General features: G+C 42.2%; 2 pseudogenes; both read right to left on the bottom strand.

The window, feature by feature from the left end:
- Nucleotides 1–2,500: 2,500 nt before the first annotated feature.
- LOC118639576 lies at nucleotides 2,501–15,599 on the bottom strand (annotated as a pseudogene).
- A 362-nt stretch (nucleotides 15,600–15,961) lies between these two features.
- Nucleotides 15,962–17,138, bottom strand: LOC118639286 (annotated as a pseudogene).
- Between the last annotated feature and the right edge of the window lie 1,748 nt (nucleotides 17,139–18,886).

Raw genomic sequence — 18,886 nt, forward strand, 5'->3', positions numbered from 1 at the left:
AGATAGAGTGGGAGAGAGAAAGGAAGATAGAGAGAGAGAGAAGCATCGACGTGAAAGGAACACATCAAGTGGCTGCCTCTCGCATGACCCAACCTGGGCCGGGGACAAACTGCAACCGAGGTACGTGCCCTTAGTGGGAACTGAACCCAGGTCTCTCTGGACTGCAGGCCGACATTCTAACTGCTGAGCCAAACCAACCAGGGCTATATGTATAATTTTTAATGAAAATGACATCATACATACCAACCTGAAATTTTATTTTTATTTCCCACTTCACAGGTCCAGATATGTAAATATGTTATTTCATTTAACAACTTCAGAGTATCACATTGCATGGAACTGATGGGCTTAAAGAATAGCTGCTGTCTAGCTAGTGTGGTTCAGTGGATTGAGTGCTGTCCCATGGACTGAGAGGTCCTGGTTTGATTCCCGGTCAAGGGCATATGCCTGGTTTGCTGATTAGGGCCCCAGGCCTTGGTTGGGGTCGTGCGGGATGCAACCAATTGATCTATCTCTCTTGCATTGATCTTTCTCTCTCTCTCTCTCTCTCTCTCTCTCTCCCTCCCTCCCTCCTTCCCACTCTATCTAAAAAATCAATGGAAAAATATCCTTGGATGAGGATTAACCAAATAAACAAATAAGTAAATCAATACAGGTGGATTGAACACAGGCTTTTCTGGAAACCCATAACATGACACTAAAAATACAAAAAGGATGAGACTCTACAAGGATAAGAGAATGAGAAAGATGAAAACAGATGAGAGATGTCAACACAGTTTGGGAAGATGGAAAGGGATAGTGATGTAACCAGAAAACTGGAAGCCTTGTATGGGGGTGGAGTGGGGAAGAGGGTGGCTAGGACCCATGTCCAATACCATGAAGTAAGCTGACTCACCCAGTGGAAAGGCTCAGGAATTAGGCATCAGATATAGTACTTTGCAAAGTGGAGACAGCCTAAGGGAGATGTATAAAGGTCAATTAGATATGCAGATCCCATCCCCACATGCACAGCCCCGAGACTTCTCCCAAGCCCTGCAACACAGGAGGTTTATTCTCTGGGGGGAAAATAGCAAAGGGCCAGATTAAAGTAGTGGATTTAAAACAAGGAGATGAATAAAAATCTGCATACTTAACAGAAAAGCATCACAATGTCTCACCACTGCCCAGCCCTATTCTCCCACCTGGTTCTTGAACACTATCAACCAGGCATTATACCCTCTACATGGAAGCCTGGAAGACCCTTCTTGAGAGGCAACAAACAACCCCAGGTAAACCTACAGACATCTGGCGTAGAGGTGTATCAACAAAAACCCAACTGTCTTCTTTACTACAAAGTACTGGATGTGAATCTAAGGTTCCAAGCACGGCCATGTCTGTGGGTAGCTTGATGTAATATAAATAAAAAGAAGTGGATGACACTCCAACCAACTGAGCTAAGCAGGACTTTTAACTTTCAAACGACTTTGTTGTCTGGGTGCTGTGTTTCCCTCTTCACTATCCCACAAAGGCAAGTCTTACCCTTCTATGACAGCCATGGGTCATGGAGACTTAGAGAAAAGCTTGCCAAAGATCTCACAGTAAGTAAGTGACCTGGTTGTGAATAGTACCTACACTGACCTCCTTTCTCCAAATGCATCAGCATGAGAAAATACCAAGAAAACAATGAAAGCACAGCATGAGGAAATTAATTAAATTAAGCACCAGCAAATAAACAGAAAGTATAAAGTTTATCCAGTATGTATAGTATATACAGTATCTAGTTTATCTAAGTTTATAGTATATCTAGATTTTTTTCTTTCATAATTGATATTTTATTTTGTTTTGAGGATAAGTACACAGACATTTCAATTTGTGCACAATTCTTAACATATGTACCAAACATGTAAAGTCATATAGTTGTGATTCTTTTCTAGACTATTATTCCAGTGACTTTCCAGCTTAAATTTGGAGGCTAATTTTCCTCAAGAGTATCAAGTACCAATATCTTCAAATGTTGATACACTGTTACATCAAAGTTCCACTAATTCACAATTTAATATCATATATACTACATAATCAAATTTTCAATCTTTCACAGCACATTAACAAAGCACTAGGAAAACTACCACACCAAAGATGTTCCAGAGTGCACGGACTTCCGACAGGGAGAGCCAAGATCAAGGAGTGGTTCCTTAATTACACCAAAAACATGGCAATAGAAGAAATTTAAAATGTTCAAGACATTAAATGCACAACTGACTCCAAACTGCCATTTAGTATGCTTTGTATTACAGGATAGAAAAACCTCCACCATCTATGGAATGTTAAGCTGACACCCAAGACAATCAAAGCCTCCCATATTCAATATCCCACCATGTTCTGGTTGTACCAAAAAATAAACAACCAGCAAAAGATTTCACATCTTAAAAAAAAAAAAAAAAGCATTTACACTTTTAAAAATGAGATGAGGTGGAATTCCCTCCTTCTTAAAAATGTTTCTAGAGCTACTAAAAATCTTGCATTTACAAAATAGTTGATAAAAATATTCCTCTGGATTGTACAAGAAGGGAGACAGGGACCACTGATAAGACATGGTACATGATATTAATCAGACTTGGCTTCTTTCTCTCCTGCTTCATCTGAGGCTGGACTCTCCTCATTTTTAGTTTCTCCATTTTCCGCGGGTAGATCCTCTGTAGGTTCCTGGTCAGCCACGTGGGCCTGCTTTCCCTCTGCTCCCCTTTCCCCTTTCATTTACACTTTCTTGTCTGTAGATTTATCCTTTCCGGCAGCCTTTTTTGGCTTCATTTCCACTTTTTTTTTGAAGAATAAAATAATATTTTAATTATTTATTTTTATTAATTAATTTTTGTTACAGATGTTTCTCCATTTTCCCCCACTGATTCCCTCCTCCCCCTCCCTCCCTGCCCTGTCCCCAGCTTTGTTGTCCATGTCCATTGTTCATGCATACATGCATATAAGTTCTGTGGTTCATCTCTCCCCCACTACCCCCAGTTCTGGGGATTGTCAGTCTGTACCCCACTTCCACGTCTCTGGGCCTACCTTATTCCTCAGACTGTTATGTTCATTATATTCCACAAATAAGTGAGATCATATGATACTTGTCTTTCTCTGTTTGGCTTGTTTCACTTAGGATGATCCTTTCCAGGTCCCTCCATGCAGTCTCAAAGGATAAAGATCTATCTTTCTTACAGCTGCATAGTACTCCATTGTGTATATGTACTGTCCGATAGCCTGGGGGCTGGCGCCAGGCAAAGTGCTCAACCATTGTCTCGCTTGCTCAGCCTTGCCTCCCACCCTGTTCCGGAACAGCCTGCCCCGAGCTTGTAGATTAACTCCCATCCTGCTCTTATTGACTCACATTCCAGAGGCTCCATGCATAGCCCCGGCAGGGCCAAACCCTAACGGACAAATTCCAGCTGCAACAGGCAGATATAAAAGACACAAGCCCCTACATTGAACGCGGCTTCTCAGACTCCTGTCCCCCGAGTGGTGAACCCGCCCGGAGTGTACCCAATAAACCTGAACCTGTTTTTATCTAATTTGTTGGCCTCTCTGGTTCGTTTTCCCTTCGCGGCGGCTGCTAAATTTCTAACATGTACCACTGCGTTTTTATCCATTCGCTACTGGTGGACACTTGGGCTGTTTCCAGATCTTAGCTATTGTAAATAGTGCTGCTACAAACAAGGGGGTACATATATTCTTTCTGATTGGTGCTTCAGGCTTCTTAGGGTATATTCCTAGAAGTGGGATCACTGGGTCAAGTGAAAGTTCAATTTTTAATTTTCTCAGGTAACACCATATTGTTTTCCATAGTGGCTGCACCAGTCTGCATTCCCACCAGCAGTGTACTAGAGTCCCCTTTTCTTCACACCCTCGCCAACACTTGTTGTTTGATGATTTGTTGATGGCGGCCATTCTGACAGGTGTGTGGTGATACCTCATTGTTGTTTTAATTTGCATCTCTCTGATGATTAGTGATGTTGAGCATTTCTTCATATGTCTTTTAGCCATTTGTATGTCCTGTTTAGAGAGGTGTCTATTTAGTCACTCTGCCCATATTTAATTGGGTTCTTTGTCTTCCTTTTGTGGAGTTGTATGAGCACTCTATATATTGAAAATTAACCCCTTATCTGATATATCATTGGCAATTATGCTCTCCCATACGGTGGGTAGCCTTTCCGTTTTGATGATTGTTTCTTTTGCTGTGCAGAAACTTTAGTTTGATGTATTCCCATGTGTTCATTTTTCCTTTGTTTCTATTGCCTTAGGTGATGTATCAGTGAAAATTCTGCTGCGTATGATGTCTGAAATTTTGTTGCCTACAGTTTCTTCTAGGATTTTTATGGATTCATGAGTCACATTTAAGTCTTTTATCCATTTTTACTTTATTCTTGTGTATGGTGTAAGTTGATGGTCTAGTTTCATTTTTCTGCATGTAGCTGTCCAATTTTCCCAACACCATTTATTAAAGAGGCTGTCCTTACTCCACTGTATGCTCTTGCCATCTTTGTCAAATATTAATTGAGCATATTGCCTTGTGTCCATTTCTTGGTTCTCTATTCTGTTCCACTGGTCTATAGGCCTGTTCTTGTGCCAGGCTGTTTTGATTACAGTGGCTTTGTAGTATAACCTGAAATCTGGTAATGTGATCCCTCCAACTTTGTTCTTCTTTTTCAAGATTGCTGTGGCTATTCGGTGTCTTTTTTGGTTCCATATGAACTTTTGAAGTACTTGTTCTAATTCTGTGAAGTATGCCGTTGGTATTTTGATGGGGATTGCATTGAATCTATAGATTGCTTTGGGTAGTATGGACATTTTAATGATGCTAATTCTTCCAATCCATGAACAGGGTATGTGCTTCCACTTTTTTATATCTTCCTCTATTTCTTTTTTCAATGACCTGTAGTTTTCTGGGAATAGGTCCTTTATTTCTTTGGTTAAGTTTATTCCTAGGTATCTTAAATTTTTTTACCGCAATGGTAAATGGGATTGTTCTCTTAGTTTCTCTTTCTGTGAGTTCATCATTGGTGTATAAGAATGTTATCGATTTTTTGACGTTAATTTTGTATTCTGCTACTTTTCCAAATTCATTTACTAAGTCTAGTAAATTTTTGATGGAGTCTTTGGGGTTTTCTACGCATAGTATCATGTCATCTGCAAATAATGACAGTTTCACTTTCTCCTTTCCAATTTGGATGCCTTTTATTTTTTCTTCCTGTCTGATTGCTGTGGCTAAGACATCCAGTACTATGTTAAATAAGAGTGATGAAAGTGGGCATCCTTGCCTTGTTCCTGTTCTTAAGGAAAATGCTTTTAGTTTTTGCCCATTGAGTATGATGTTGGCTGTAGGTCTTTCATATATGGCCTTTATTATGTCTAGATATGATCCCTCTATTCTCACGTTGCTGAGCGGTTTTATCAGAAATGGATGCTGGATTTTGCCGAAGGCTTTTTCGGCATCTATTGATATGATCATGTGGTTTTTATTCTTCATTTTGTTTATGTGGTGTATCACGTTTATTGATTTGCAAATATTGTACCAGCCTTGCATCCCTGGGATGAATCCCACTTGGTCATAGTGGATAATTTTTTTTGGTGTATTGCTGGATCCAATTTGCTAGTACTTAGTTCAGAATTTTGGCATCTATGTTCATCAGGGATATTGGTCTGTAGTTTTCTTTCTTTGTAGTGTCTTTTTTTGGTTTTGGAATTACAATTATGCTGGCTTAATAAAACGAGTTTGGAAGTCTTTCTTCTTCTTGAATTTTTTGAAATACTTTGAGGAGAATGGGTGTTAGTTCTTCTTTGAATGTTCAGTAAAACTCCCCTGTGAAGCCATCCGGGCCTGGCCTTTTGTTCGCTAGGAGAGTCTTGATTACATCTTCAATTTCTTCTGTTGTTATTGGTCTGTTCAAGTTTTCTATCTCTTCCCCATCCAGTTTGGGGAGACTATGTGTTTCTAGAAATTTGTCCATTTCACTTAGATTGTCGAATTTGTTGCCATACAATTGTTCATAGTAGTTGTTAACGATCTTTTGTATTTCTGTTATGTCAGCTGTTACCTCTCCACTTTCATTTGTGATTTTGTGTATTTGGGTTCTCTCTCTTTGTTTCTTGGTCAGTCTAGCTAAGGGTCCATCAATCTTGTTCATCTTTTCGAAAAACCAGCTCTTTGTTTCATTGATCCTTTGATTTTTTTATTTTTATTTTTTGGACTCTATGTCATTTATTTCTGCTCTGATCTTTACTATTTCCTTCCTTCTACTTGCTCTAGGGTTTTCTTTTTGTTTGCTCTCTAGTTCTTTAAGTTGTGAGGTTAGATAGTCTATTAAAGATTTTTCTTGTTTTTTGAGGTAGGCCTGTAGTACTATGAACTTCCCTCTCAGAACTGCTTTTGCTGCATCCCATAGATTTTGTGTTGTTGTTTCTTCATTTTCATTGGTTTCCAGGAAGTTTTGAATTTCTTCCTTGATCTCCTCGGTGACCCATTCATTGTTTAATAACATGCAATTTAGCTTCCATGTGTTCAAATGTCTTTGTATGTTCCTCTTGCTATCGATTTCTAGTTTCATGCCATTGTGATCTGAGAAGATGCTTGATATGATTTCAGTCTTCTTGAACTTGTAGAGACTTAGTTTGTGCCCTAACATGTGGTCTATCTTTAAGAATGCCCCATGTGCACTTGAGAAGAATGTGAATTCTGCAGTTTTGGGGTGTAATTCTCTGTAAATATCTATTAAATCCATTTGGTATAGTGCTTCATTTAGAGTTTCTGTTTCCTTGCTAATTTTTTGTCTAGAGGATCTATCCAGCGATGTCAGCGGGGTGTTGAAGTCCCCTGCTATGATTGTATTGCTATCGATTTCTCCTTAAAGTCCTCCAGAAGATTTTTAATATATTTTGGTGCTTCTATATTGGGTGCATATATGTTTATCAAGGTTATATCTTCCTGTTGGATAGATCCTTTCAACATTAGGTAGTGGCCTTCTTTGTCTCTAGTTATGGCCTTCATTTTGAAATCTACTTTATCGGATATGAGTATTGCTACCCTAGTTTTTTTTTCCTTTCCATTTGCTTGGAAGATTTTTTTCCATCCCTTCACTTTCAACCTATGTGAGTCTTTTGTTGTGAGGTGGGTCTCTTGTAAACAACATATAGATGAGTCATGCTTTCTTATCCAATCAGCTACTCTGTCTTTTTATGGGAGCATTTGATCCATTTACATTTAAGGTGATTATTGATATGTAGTTATTTATTGTCATTTTTGTTTAGTGTGGTTATATTTTTCTTCCTATTTCTCCTGCTAATTACAGCAGTCCTTTTAACATTTCTTGCAGTGTTGGTTTGGTGTTAATGTATTCCCTTAGCCTTTTTTTTTTTGTCTGAGAAGCTCTTTATTTGACCTTCTATTTTGAATGATAGCCTTGCTGGGTAGAGTAGTCTTGGATTCAGATTCTTGTTTTTCATGACCTTGATTACCTCGTGCCATTCTCTTCTGGCCTGTAGTGTTTCTTGTGAGAAGTCAGCTGAGAGCCTTATGGTTTTTCCTTTGTAGGTAACCTGTTGCTTATCTCTTGCTACGTTTAGGATTCTCTCTTTGTCTTTAATTTTTGGCACTTTGATTACTGTGTGTCTTGATGTGGGCCTGTTTGGGTTCTTCTTACTTGGGGCTCTCTGTGCTTCTTGAACTTGAATGCCTTCTTCCTTCACCAAATTAGGGAAGTTTCCTGTCACTATTTCTTCAAATATATTCTCTATCCCTTGCTCATTTTCTTCTTCTTCGGGGACTCCTATGATACGAATTTTATTATATTTCCAGTTGTCCCACAGTTCTCTTAAGCTGTTTTTCTGTTTTTTAATTATTTTTTCCTTTTGGTTTTCTGATTGGTTGATTTTTTCTACCCTATCTTCTAATTCACTGATCCGGTCCTCAGCTTCCTCTACTCGGCTATTTAGACTTTCCAATGTGTTTTTTTTATTTCTGATATGTCATTCTTCATTTCTTCTTGGTGTTTTTAATTTCCAAATGGTTGATTTTCACCATTTCTATGTCTTTACTCATGGTGCTCATGTCCTTACACATGCTGTTGAGCTTCCTCAAGATCATGGCTCTGAATTCTAGTTCTGTTAACTTACTTAACTGCACCTCATTTATATCCTCTTCGGTAGAAGTCTCTTGTTCTTTCATTTGGCTTTTGTTTCTGTGTTTCACCATTTTGGCTATCACGGTGGGCTTTGGAGGCTGCCAAATTTTCACTGTCAGTGTTGGTGTTCTGCTGTTTGTGGTTCCCTCTCCTGGATTTTGCTGAGGCAGGGAGGACCCACTTTAAACACCACTGTCAAGTCTTTTTTTTTTTTTTTTTATCCTCACCTGAGGACATTTCTCCATTTTTTGTTCAGGTAGAGTGGGAGGGAGAGAGAGGAACAGAGAGAGAGAGAGAGAAACATCGATGAGAAAGGAACACATCGAGTGGCTGCCACCCGCACAACCGACCAGGGCCGGGGACAAACTGCAACCGAGGTACACGCCCTTAGCGGGAACCGAACCCGGGTCTCTCAGGACCGCAGGCCGATGCTCTAACCGCTGAGCCAAACCGGCCAGGGCAAGTCTTAACTTTCCTGGTTAGAGTTGCTAGCCCAGTGAATGGTAGTTATCCTCTAGTATTTTTGCCTGTAGGCTATTAGTAGAGGTCACCTGAAGAACCTTGGTTTCTGAGTTGACTGAAAAACTCCCTCAGGTGCTCAGTGTAAGAGGATTTCCAGAGGGTGGGGTAGATGCTGGTTGTTAATGGGCCTTAATTAGCATTTCAATGGCCACAGGTGGGGTTGAATCTCCGGGGGAGGGGCCACCACCTCTCCCCAGGACCCCAGGAAGCAGTAAGATGACCACAGTCTTGCGTGGCTGCACTCAGCAAAAGCTCTGAGCACCCTCCAAATCCAGAGTGTCTCCACTGTCCAGTCTGCCCTCCCTCTGCCGGAGCCCAAGGTGAGTGGCTGCTGCCAATTTAGCCTCTGTCCGGGATCTGCACTGTGGAGCCACCTGGGACTTTAACCCGAGGGCGCTGCTCCCAGCTAAGGGCGGCCGAGGCTGCGGCAGCTCCCATCGGAGGGCGTAGCACCCAGCCGAGGGTGTAGCACCCAGCTGAGGCAGACACAGGTCCCAGCCGAGGCAGCTGCTGGTCCCAGCCAAGGCCACAGGACCCAGCTGAGGATGCAGCTTACAGCCGAGGTCGCTGGTCTCAGCCGAGGGTGTAGCACCCAGCCGAGGTCGCAGGACCCAGCCAAGGGCACCGCTTCCAGCTGAGGCCACTGGTCCCAGCCCAGGCCACTGCGGACTGTGGGCTCCCGGCCCCCTCTCGCGTCCACGCAAGCCTACCAGGATTGAGTCAGTGTCCCTGGTTATGTGGTCCTCCAAGCTGCCTTTCGGTTGCCCCTTCCTGACGATTTGTCTTTATTTTCATTGTAATTCCAGTTTGGTCCTGGGAGATGGTCTGTGTAGCTTCCATTCACTCCACCACCATTTTTTCTCTCCTGGTTTCACCCTTCGTTTCCACCTTTGCAGGAGCAGGTTTGGCTGACAACCTCACGACCTCCTCTTGGGCTCCTCCTTCACTGCCCCCTGGGTGGTGCTAACCTTCCTCTTGGCAGAGGGGCAGGCCGGGCTGAGGGCCCAGCGTGCCTTGTGGCTTCACCAACCTGGGCTGCCTGGCTGCTGCTGCTTCTCCCGCCGCCAAGCTGCTCGGACCCGCCTATATCCAGATTTTTTTAAAAAAATCTTTTCTTGACTTCCGTTCAAGATGGAAGCATAGGTAAATACAGTACTCACTTCCTCCCACAACCACCTCAAAATTACAACTAAACTATAGCACAACCATCATTCAGAACTGCCTGAAATCAAGCTGAATGGAAGTCCTACAACTACAAAATTAAAGAAGCAGCTACATCAAGACTGGTAGGAGGGGCAGAGGTGCTGATGGGCTGGTCCCACACCCACATGTGGAGAAAATAAATTAGGACGGACGCCTTGGCTGGGAAGGTCCTCCCTGAGGAATGAGGGGTTCCCGCCTCACATCAGGCGCCCAGCTCAGGGTTCCAGTGCCAGGAACAGAAGTCCCCATTACTTCTGGCTGGCAAAACCAGTGGGAACTGAGGCTGAAGGAGGCTGAGGCTGCTGGAGCCCCAGGCACCTCCTCTTAAAGGGCCTAATGGACTTACTCGCACTCACTCCTTCTGGACTCCAGTGCTGGGGAGGCAGCTTGAAAGGCACCAGAGACATATGGGGAAGAACTGAGCTGTTTGGCCTTGGGACAAAGGCTGGAGAGGCAGCTTTCTCTCAGACAGATGTGCTGGCGGAGGCCGTTGTTCCTTTGGTGAGGCTTTCACGAGGGTGGCAGAAGTGTGCCACATCTGGAACTCCAGCACCCTGGCTCACATTGTTTGCCCCACCTCAGTGATTCCCGAGGTCCTGCCCCACCCAACTTTCGGGTCCACCCAAGCTGTTTCCAAAGCTTTACCATAGGATTGGCCTGTCTTGTATCCTGCTTCAGAGTTTCCTAAAATTTCTCAAACAAGCAGCATCTGGTCACAGTGAACCCCATACCTCCTGTTAAGTGGCCCCAGGCCTGGCACTAGAAGCAGCCAGCCTTGGTTCACAACTTGGCTTTTCCTGGACACCTTCAAGCCCAGCACAAGAAGCAGCCATCAGCAGACCACTCTGTAGCTCATGCCAGGTGGCCCCAGGTAGAACACAGGAGGAGGCTTACCTTGCCCCAGAGCCAGCACACCCAGTGGACAGCTTCAGACCACATCGAAGCACCACCACCCAACCACTTCCGCAAGTGACACACTCTGAGTGGACTCAGTGGGCACCAGATCCCTGCTGAAGTAAGTCTTGCTCTGTACGTTGGGCCCCACCACAACTGATCCTCCAAGGGAGTCTGAGGCCAGTGGTCAGTGGGCACAGCCAGTCCTTGGAACTGATCAACCTGAGTAAATCCTTCCCATTGATATGCCAATAGCAATCAAGATTCAATTACAGCCCTGGCCGGTTTGGCTTAGTGGTTGGAGCATTGGCCCATGCACCAGAGAGACCCAGATTTGGTTCCCACTAAGGACACATACCTCAGTTGCAATTTGTCCCAGGCCCCAGTTGGGGTCGTGTGGGTGGCAACCAGTTGACGTGCCTCTCTCACATTGATGTTTCCCTCTCTCTCTCTTCTTCCCTCTCTCCCTCCTGCTTTATCTGAAGATGAATGGAAAAAAAAAATGTCCTTGGGTGAAGATAAAAAAAAAAATTTTTAAGACTCAATTACATCCTGGCCAGTTTTTCTCAGTGGTTAGAGCGTCAGCCTGTGGTCCAGAGAGACCCAGGTTTGGTTCCCGCTAAGGGCATGTACCTTGGTTGCACTTTGTCCCCAGCCCTGGTTGGGTACTGTGGGTGGCAACCACTCGATGTGTCCCTTTCACATCGATGTTTCTCTCTCTCTCTCTTCCTCCCACTCTATCTGAACAAAATATCGAAAAATGTCCTCGGGTGAGGATAAAAAAAAAGACTCAATTACAACAGAAGGGTGTACAGTCCACACTAGGGGTGCACCTCAATGGCCCAGCTGGGGTGATCAGGGAGGTTATGCCACTGGATCCTACAGGACACATACAACAATAGGCCACCCTATGAAGCCTAGGAGACATAGTAACTTTACCTAATACATAGAAACAAATACGGGGAAGAAGCCAAAATGAGGAGACAAAGAAACATGTCCCAAATGAAAGAAAACAAAACTCCAGGAAAAGAACTAAACAAAATGGAAATAAGCAATCAATCAGATGCAGTTCAAAATACTGGTTATAAGATTGCTCAAGAAACTTAGTAAGACCTTCAAGGAACTTAAGGAGACCTCCAAGGAACTTAGTGAGAACATCAACAACATAAAAAAAGAACCAGTCATAAGTGAAAGATGTACTAACTGAAATAAAAAATAATTTACAGGGAATCAATAGGAGAATAGGTAAAGCCAAGAAGCAAATCATCGATTTGGAATATAAGGAAGCAAAAAACACCCAATCAGAACAGCAAAAAGAATCCAAAAAAATGAGGATAGTGTAAGGAACCTCTGGGACAACTTCAAGCATGCCAACATTCGCATCATAGGGATGCCAGAAGGAGAAGAGAGAGAGCAAGAAATTAAAAACCTATCTGAAATAATAATGACAGAAAACTTCCCTAACTTGGTGAAGAAAACAGACATACAAGTGCAGGAAGCACAAAGCCTGCCAAAGAAGATGAACCTAAAAAAGTCCACACCAAGACACATCATCATCAAAATGCCAAAGGTTAAAGACAAAGAGAGAATCTTAAAAGCAGTAAAAGAAAAGCAGTTTGTTACCTACAAAGGAGCTCCCATAAGTCTGCCAGCTGATTTCTCAAAAGAAACTTTGCAGGCTAGAAAGGAGTGGCAAGAGATATTCAAGGTGATGAAAAGCAACGACCTACAAGCTAGATTACTCTATCCTTCAAAGCTATACTTTAGAATCGATGGACCTATCAAGAGTTTCCCAAATAAGAAAAAGCTAAAAGAGTTCATCACCACCAAACCAGTATTATATGAAATGTTGAAGGGTCTTCTTGAAGGAGGAGAAGAACAAAGATATGAACAATAAAATGGCAATTAATACCTATCTATCAACAATTGAATCCACAAACAAAATGAGCAAGCAGAACAGAAACAGATTCATAGATACAGAGAACTTTTTGTTGCTTGCCAGATGGGTGGGGTCTTTGGGGAACTGGTGAAAAAGATGAAGGAATTAAGAAGTACAAATTGGTTGTTAGACTGATGAACCTCAAAGGGAAGAGGGAAGGGAGGGCGGGATGAGATAAACCAAAGAACTTCTATGCATATATGCATAACCAATGGACACCGACAATAGTGTGGGGAAGGCGGGGGGGGGGCAGAATTGGGGAGGGGTTTCAATGGGGAAAAAGGGGGGACATATGTAATACATTCAACAATAAAGATAAGTTAAGAAAATAAAAATAAAAAATCATTTTTATTTTAAAGTAAGAGAGTCCAATTAATATTTTTAGTCAAGTCCAGCAAATTATGACTTAGTTAACTAAAAGGGGAGGGGCTAAAGTCCCCAAAGGCATTTTCTTTCTAAAATCCCCACTTTCGTCACTGTCCAGTGACTCATAACATATTTCCTACTTCTGTAACCACCTAGCAAGATGGTTACCCCAGACGCAATGCTGCTAGGCAAACAAGGAAGTTCTTAGAAATAATTACACTTGGGGAAAGTTTTTTTTTTTTTTTTTTGCTTCATTTGAACCAAAGTTTCAGTTTATTTTTTGACTGGTAAAACAAAAGGTATTACAAAAGAATGAGTTTCCCTTTCACCCTTTTTCTCCTACACCCTCTTCCTTTCCCGGAGGGAATCACTGAGAAAGGATTTAAAACATGAAATCTGTTGTAATCTGCGGGCAACATAAAATAAACTATTGGGGCTAATCTGTAGTACAGGAAGTGTTTGGATACTGTTGTAAGACCTTTCTTACAAAAGACTTTGCATAGAAAGTTGGAAGCAGGAGCTACTCAAGGTAAAAGCTGACATATCACATAAGCATAAAAGAGACTGAGGGACAAAGGCATGAAAATCATGAGTCTGGGAGCGCTGAATCAAGACTGGGAGCTATGCTTGAGCCCAAGACAGCAACAGGATTTTCCAGAAGTCCATACAGAGCAGTTAAGATTAGAATAAATGTAGGTAAACAAGATCAATCAAATAATGTAAAACATTACAAATAATTAATGTAAGCCCAAGACTGCCCTTCTTTTCTGGGCTGACCCTAGAGACTGATTAATGATCTCAGCGCCCGCCCCTGACCTCCAAAAGTTATATATGATCTAACCTGCTTTATGAGCAGAGAACCCTTACACTTTAGAGCGGGAAAGAAACTTAATATAAGTTAATACACCTATTCTCAAGCAATTTGGTTTCAGGGCCCCATAATATTCTTAAAGATATTGAGGGCCCCAAAGAGTTTTTGTTTATGTGGGCTTTATTTTCAATATTTACTATATTAGAAATTAACACTGATAATTTTTAAATGTTTATGAACTTATTTAAAAATAACAAAACAAACACACTGCATGTTAAAATGTTTTTATGCAAAAATAACTGTTTTGCAAAATAGAAAAAAAATAAGTGAAAATTTTACATTCTGAAAATCTCTTTGATGTCTGACTTAACAGGAAACAGCTGGGTTCTTATCTCTGCTTCTGCATTCCTTTTTGCCTTCAGATTCTCTCCCCTGAGATTCAAGAACATTAACCGAGCACCTACTGCGTACTAGACACTATGCTTGATGCTGGGAGTGCAAAAGGGAAGACCTTCAAGGTCTCTACAAACTAGGGAATGATATTTTATATGGGGTGGAAGAGTAGGAGAGAGAATTGAGTATAGGGATGAGAAAAGGTTCCACAAACAAGGCATGTCTGAAAAGGGTTTAGAAAGCTAAATTAGAGTTTGTAAGGTAGAAAGCAAGTAAGGTAGAGAGGAGAACATTCTAGAGAAAACAGGTATAAAGGAATGAAATGTGAAAAGACATTCTTCTATCACTAACAGGACATTAAATTTTTGATAAGATATTTATACTTCCTGTCTCTAAGTTCCACTGAATAAGAACAAATAGTGACACCCATGTAGCAAACAAAATTCATGGATTATGAAACACCTTTCAGGGACAAAATGACACACCCTCACCCAAAAGGTAAATGCTACCACAACTCACATGAAGTGTGCTCTTGGAAAAAGCTCTTAGAACAGTTTATCCCAATGTTGATTCTGGCTTTGGCTTCATGGAGTTTCATTCATTTTTACTTCTGACCTCCACTCTTGGCTATAATTAGTTTTTCACAGAACTGGACCAGCAAGAGATGGGGAGGAGAGGAATAATTCATGCACTCCCAATGTCCAATAAATATGTTAAATGACTGTCAGGAAGAGAAGAGCAAACCTATGATCTCAAAATAATTTCTTGGTCATTTGCATTCAGCGTAAATCTAGACTTTAATGAAACATGTGATTTAAAAATGAGTGGGAATATTATCTGCATAATAGTGTTTTGGTATTAAATTATTTGATATGACTATTAAGCACGTTTCTGCAAAAGCCATCCCACACCATATTGCTAGAATCTAGCAGCTAAGATTGACCCAACACTTCATTATGTCATTCCCTTGCTCAAATGTTGTAACATCCCCTGCTAAGTAAAAAATAATATTAAAGCCCTGGCCAGTTTGGCTCAGCGGTTAGAGCGTCGGCCTGAGGTCCGGAGAGACCCGGGTTCGGTTCCCACTAAGGGCATGTACCTCGGTTGCAGTTTGTCCCCGGCCCTGGTTGGTCGTGCGGGTGGCAGCAACTCGATGTGTCCCTTCACGTCGATGTTTCTCTCTCTCTCTCCCTTCCTCTCTCTCCCTCCCACTCTATCTGTACAACAAATGGAAAAATATCCTCGGGTGAGGATAAAAAAAATAATAATAATAATATTAAAATGCCCCTAACCTTATATTCACATGTCCACAATTGGACTTCATAATGCCCCACCATACCCACCCTTTTTTAAAAGTTAGATATAATTGGCATATAACATATTAGTTACTCCCAGCATTTTTTTTTTTTTACTATTTTTCTGCAGAAACCCTCTTCTATAGCAGAACTACTTTACTCATTGTCCCCCAAATATGTCATACCATGTGATCACTGACTTTTTGTAGGGTGGTGGTGAGCTTTATTGATGGTAGGGCTCCCTAAGCCTCTCACTTTCTTTAAGGAGTCTGGGATGGAAATAGTAGAAGTCAGGAGATTCTCAGTATGTTAGGGGATCTATTTGGGGCAAGAACTCCCCAGCAGTGAGGGCCTCTCTTTCTCTCATTGGGACTGGTGGTCCAGGGGGATCTTACTTCTTGAAGGCCATGTGGACCATAAGGTCCACCATCCTGTTGCTATAGCCAAATTCATGGTCATTGATGGCAATGTCAGCTCTAGCATGGAAGATGGAAGAGTGGGTGCCACTGTTAAAGTCACAGGAGACAACCTGGTCTTCAGTATAGCCCAGAATGCCCTCAAGGGGGCCCTCTGATGCCTGCTTTACTACTTTCTTTTTTTTCTCTCTCTCTATTGATTTTAGAGAGAGAGGAAGGGAGAGGAAGAGAGAGAGAGAAACGTTGATGAGAGAGAACATTGATTGGCCACTTTCTGCATGCCCCCCACTGGGGATCGGGCCCATAACCTGGGCATATGCCCTGACCGGGAATCGAACCAGTGACCTCTTGGTGCATGGGTCAATGCTCAATCACTGAGCCACACTGGCCAAGCAACTACCTTCTTAATGTCATTGTATTTGGCAGCTCTCTCCAGGTGGCAGGTCAGATCCACAACCAACACATTAGGGGTGGAGACATGGAAGTCCATGCCAGTGAGCTTCCCATTTAGCTCCAGGATGACCTTGCCCACAGCCTTGGCAGCACCAGTAGAAGCAGGGATGATGTTTTGGGCAGCTCTTGCCATAATGCCACAGTTTCCCAGAAGGACCATCCACAGTCTTCTGGGTGGCAGTGATGGCATGGGCTGTGCACATGAGTCCCTTCATGATGCCAAAGTTGTCATGGATGACCTTGACCAGGGGTGCCAAGCAATTGGTGGTGGAGGAGGCATTGCTGGCAATCTTAAGGAAGCTGTTATATTTGACATGGTTCACACCCATCACAAACATGGGGGCATCTGCAAAAGGGGCAGAGATGATTGCTCCACCCTTCAAGTGAGCCACAGCCTTCTCCAAGGTAGGGAAAACACCAGTGGGCTCCACAACACACTCAGCACCAGCATCACCCCATTTGATGTTGGTGGGATCACGCTCCTGGAAGATAGAGATAGACTTCATTGATGGCAAGCTTCCCATTCTCAGCCTTGACTGTGCCTTTGAACTTGCCATGAGTAAAATCATACTGAAACATGTAGACCATGTAGCTGAGATCAATGAGAGGGTCATTGATGGTGATAATATCCACTTTGCCAGACTTAAAAGCAGTTCTGGGAACCAGGCAACCAATACGACCAAATCCGTTCACTCTGACTTTCACCGTGGTGTCTCAGGGTTGCAGTGGGCATTGCACAGGAAGATGTGGCTGTCTGACGAACAGGAGGAGCAGAGAGCTGCTCACTGACCTTTTATAAGTATGATATTCTCACCTTCCCACCCCCAAATCTGGCTAGACTACTAGATATATCTTCTTCTGCAGACCCCTAGTGAAAATTCTCTTTTTCTTTTTTTACATTAATATAAATAATATCATTTTAGAAAGCAATTCAATTTTCTTGACTTTATTTAGGAAATATCAATAATAACAATGGTTTGGTATTGTGTATGGAAGATAATAGTAAGGATATCTATACTGAGTTATATTCCCTTATTTACATTCTACCAATTAAACTGAATTTATAGGATTTAGATTATCTTTAATCTTTACAGAATAATAAAATATACAATAGAGTACCCAATGTTTAACGACCATTGTACTTGAGGAAGAAAAGTACTTCAATTTGTGGTGAGAATTTATTTATATTGTAGTTTCACATATCTTGTTGAACCAGGGTTTCTGTGGGTGGGTTCATTTGATTACACTGTTTAGTTATGAGAAATTTTGCACCTGTTGTGCGCAAAGAATTAAGTTCCTTCTTAAAGACTAAACAAAGGTTCATTCACTCATTCCTTTCACAAGCTTTCAGAGAGCACCTTCTATGTGCCAGGCACCGTGAAAAAAGGTGGCCCTGTCCCAAAGGGGTTCTCCACTATTAGTCGGAGAGACAGGGCTAAGGTTTGTGACAGAGCTGTGTCCAAGGGGGCTCTGTATTAATTATCTAATGCCACAACAATGCTGAGTAACAACCAACCACATAACGTGTTATACAATAACTGTTAATTTCTCAGGTATCTGGGGTGGTTGCCTAGACAGATCTGCTTTTGGTTGGGTGTCCTGAGTTGTTTGGAGGTTGGCTGCTGTTGGCTGATCTAGTATAGTCTCATCATGATGATTCAACTCTGCTTCATGTGTCTCTCATCCTCATGGCAGTGGCTTAGACACAAGAGGAAGAGCACAACTAACTACACAAGTGATTTTTATGCCTCTGCTTAAAAACATCCCATTGGTCAAAGCAAGTTGCAAGGCTAAGACCAGAATCAGACTTATGGCACAGAGCATGGATAAAAACACAGAGGAATTGGGGTGGTCACTGCAATCTACCCAGACTCTGAACACAGACCTGGGGCACCTAACTCAGCCTAGCTCGTCCTGACTTGAGCTAAACCTTAAAAAAGACAATGGTAGTTAGCTAAATCATAAAGAAGGGGAGGTGCTTTTTCCAGATAAACTCATGAGACCTAAGAACTTAGAAGATTGTCAAAGCTTCTGCATCTTTGCTTCATAAGAGGTACATACCCTTCAGCTACAAACCTTTTCCCCACTTTTTGTCTGGAATTTAGATGTGAGTCCTAGATATGCAGCAGCTGTCTTATGACCATGAGGCAGTAAGTAGATTGAAGCTCTACAGAACGATGGCAGCTAACGCATCATTGAGTCACTCCAACAACTCCAACTGAGTACCTCTAACCTTCTTGTCATCGAGGTCAGCAGCCAGGAACCCCTGTAAAAATCCCCTGCAGAACCACCCTGCCCTTCAGTGTTTCAGGCTCCACCATTATCTTTCTTCCTTCAATCAAAATTCCTGTTTCTTCAATCAAGCTGACTCCAAATGTTTTACCTCATTAGCAGAAGTGGTGATACTATTTATTTTCAGGATGGTTTCTCAATTTCAAGAATTTCAG

This window comes from Molossus molossus, unplaced genomic scaffold (genome assembly GCF_014108415.1).
Source record: "Molossus molossus isolate mMolMol1 unplaced genomic scaffold, mMolMol1.p scaffold_m16_p_21, whole genome shotgun sequence".
Lineage (NCBI taxonomy): Eukaryota > Metazoa > Chordata > Mammalia > Chiroptera > Molossidae > Molossus > Molossus molossus.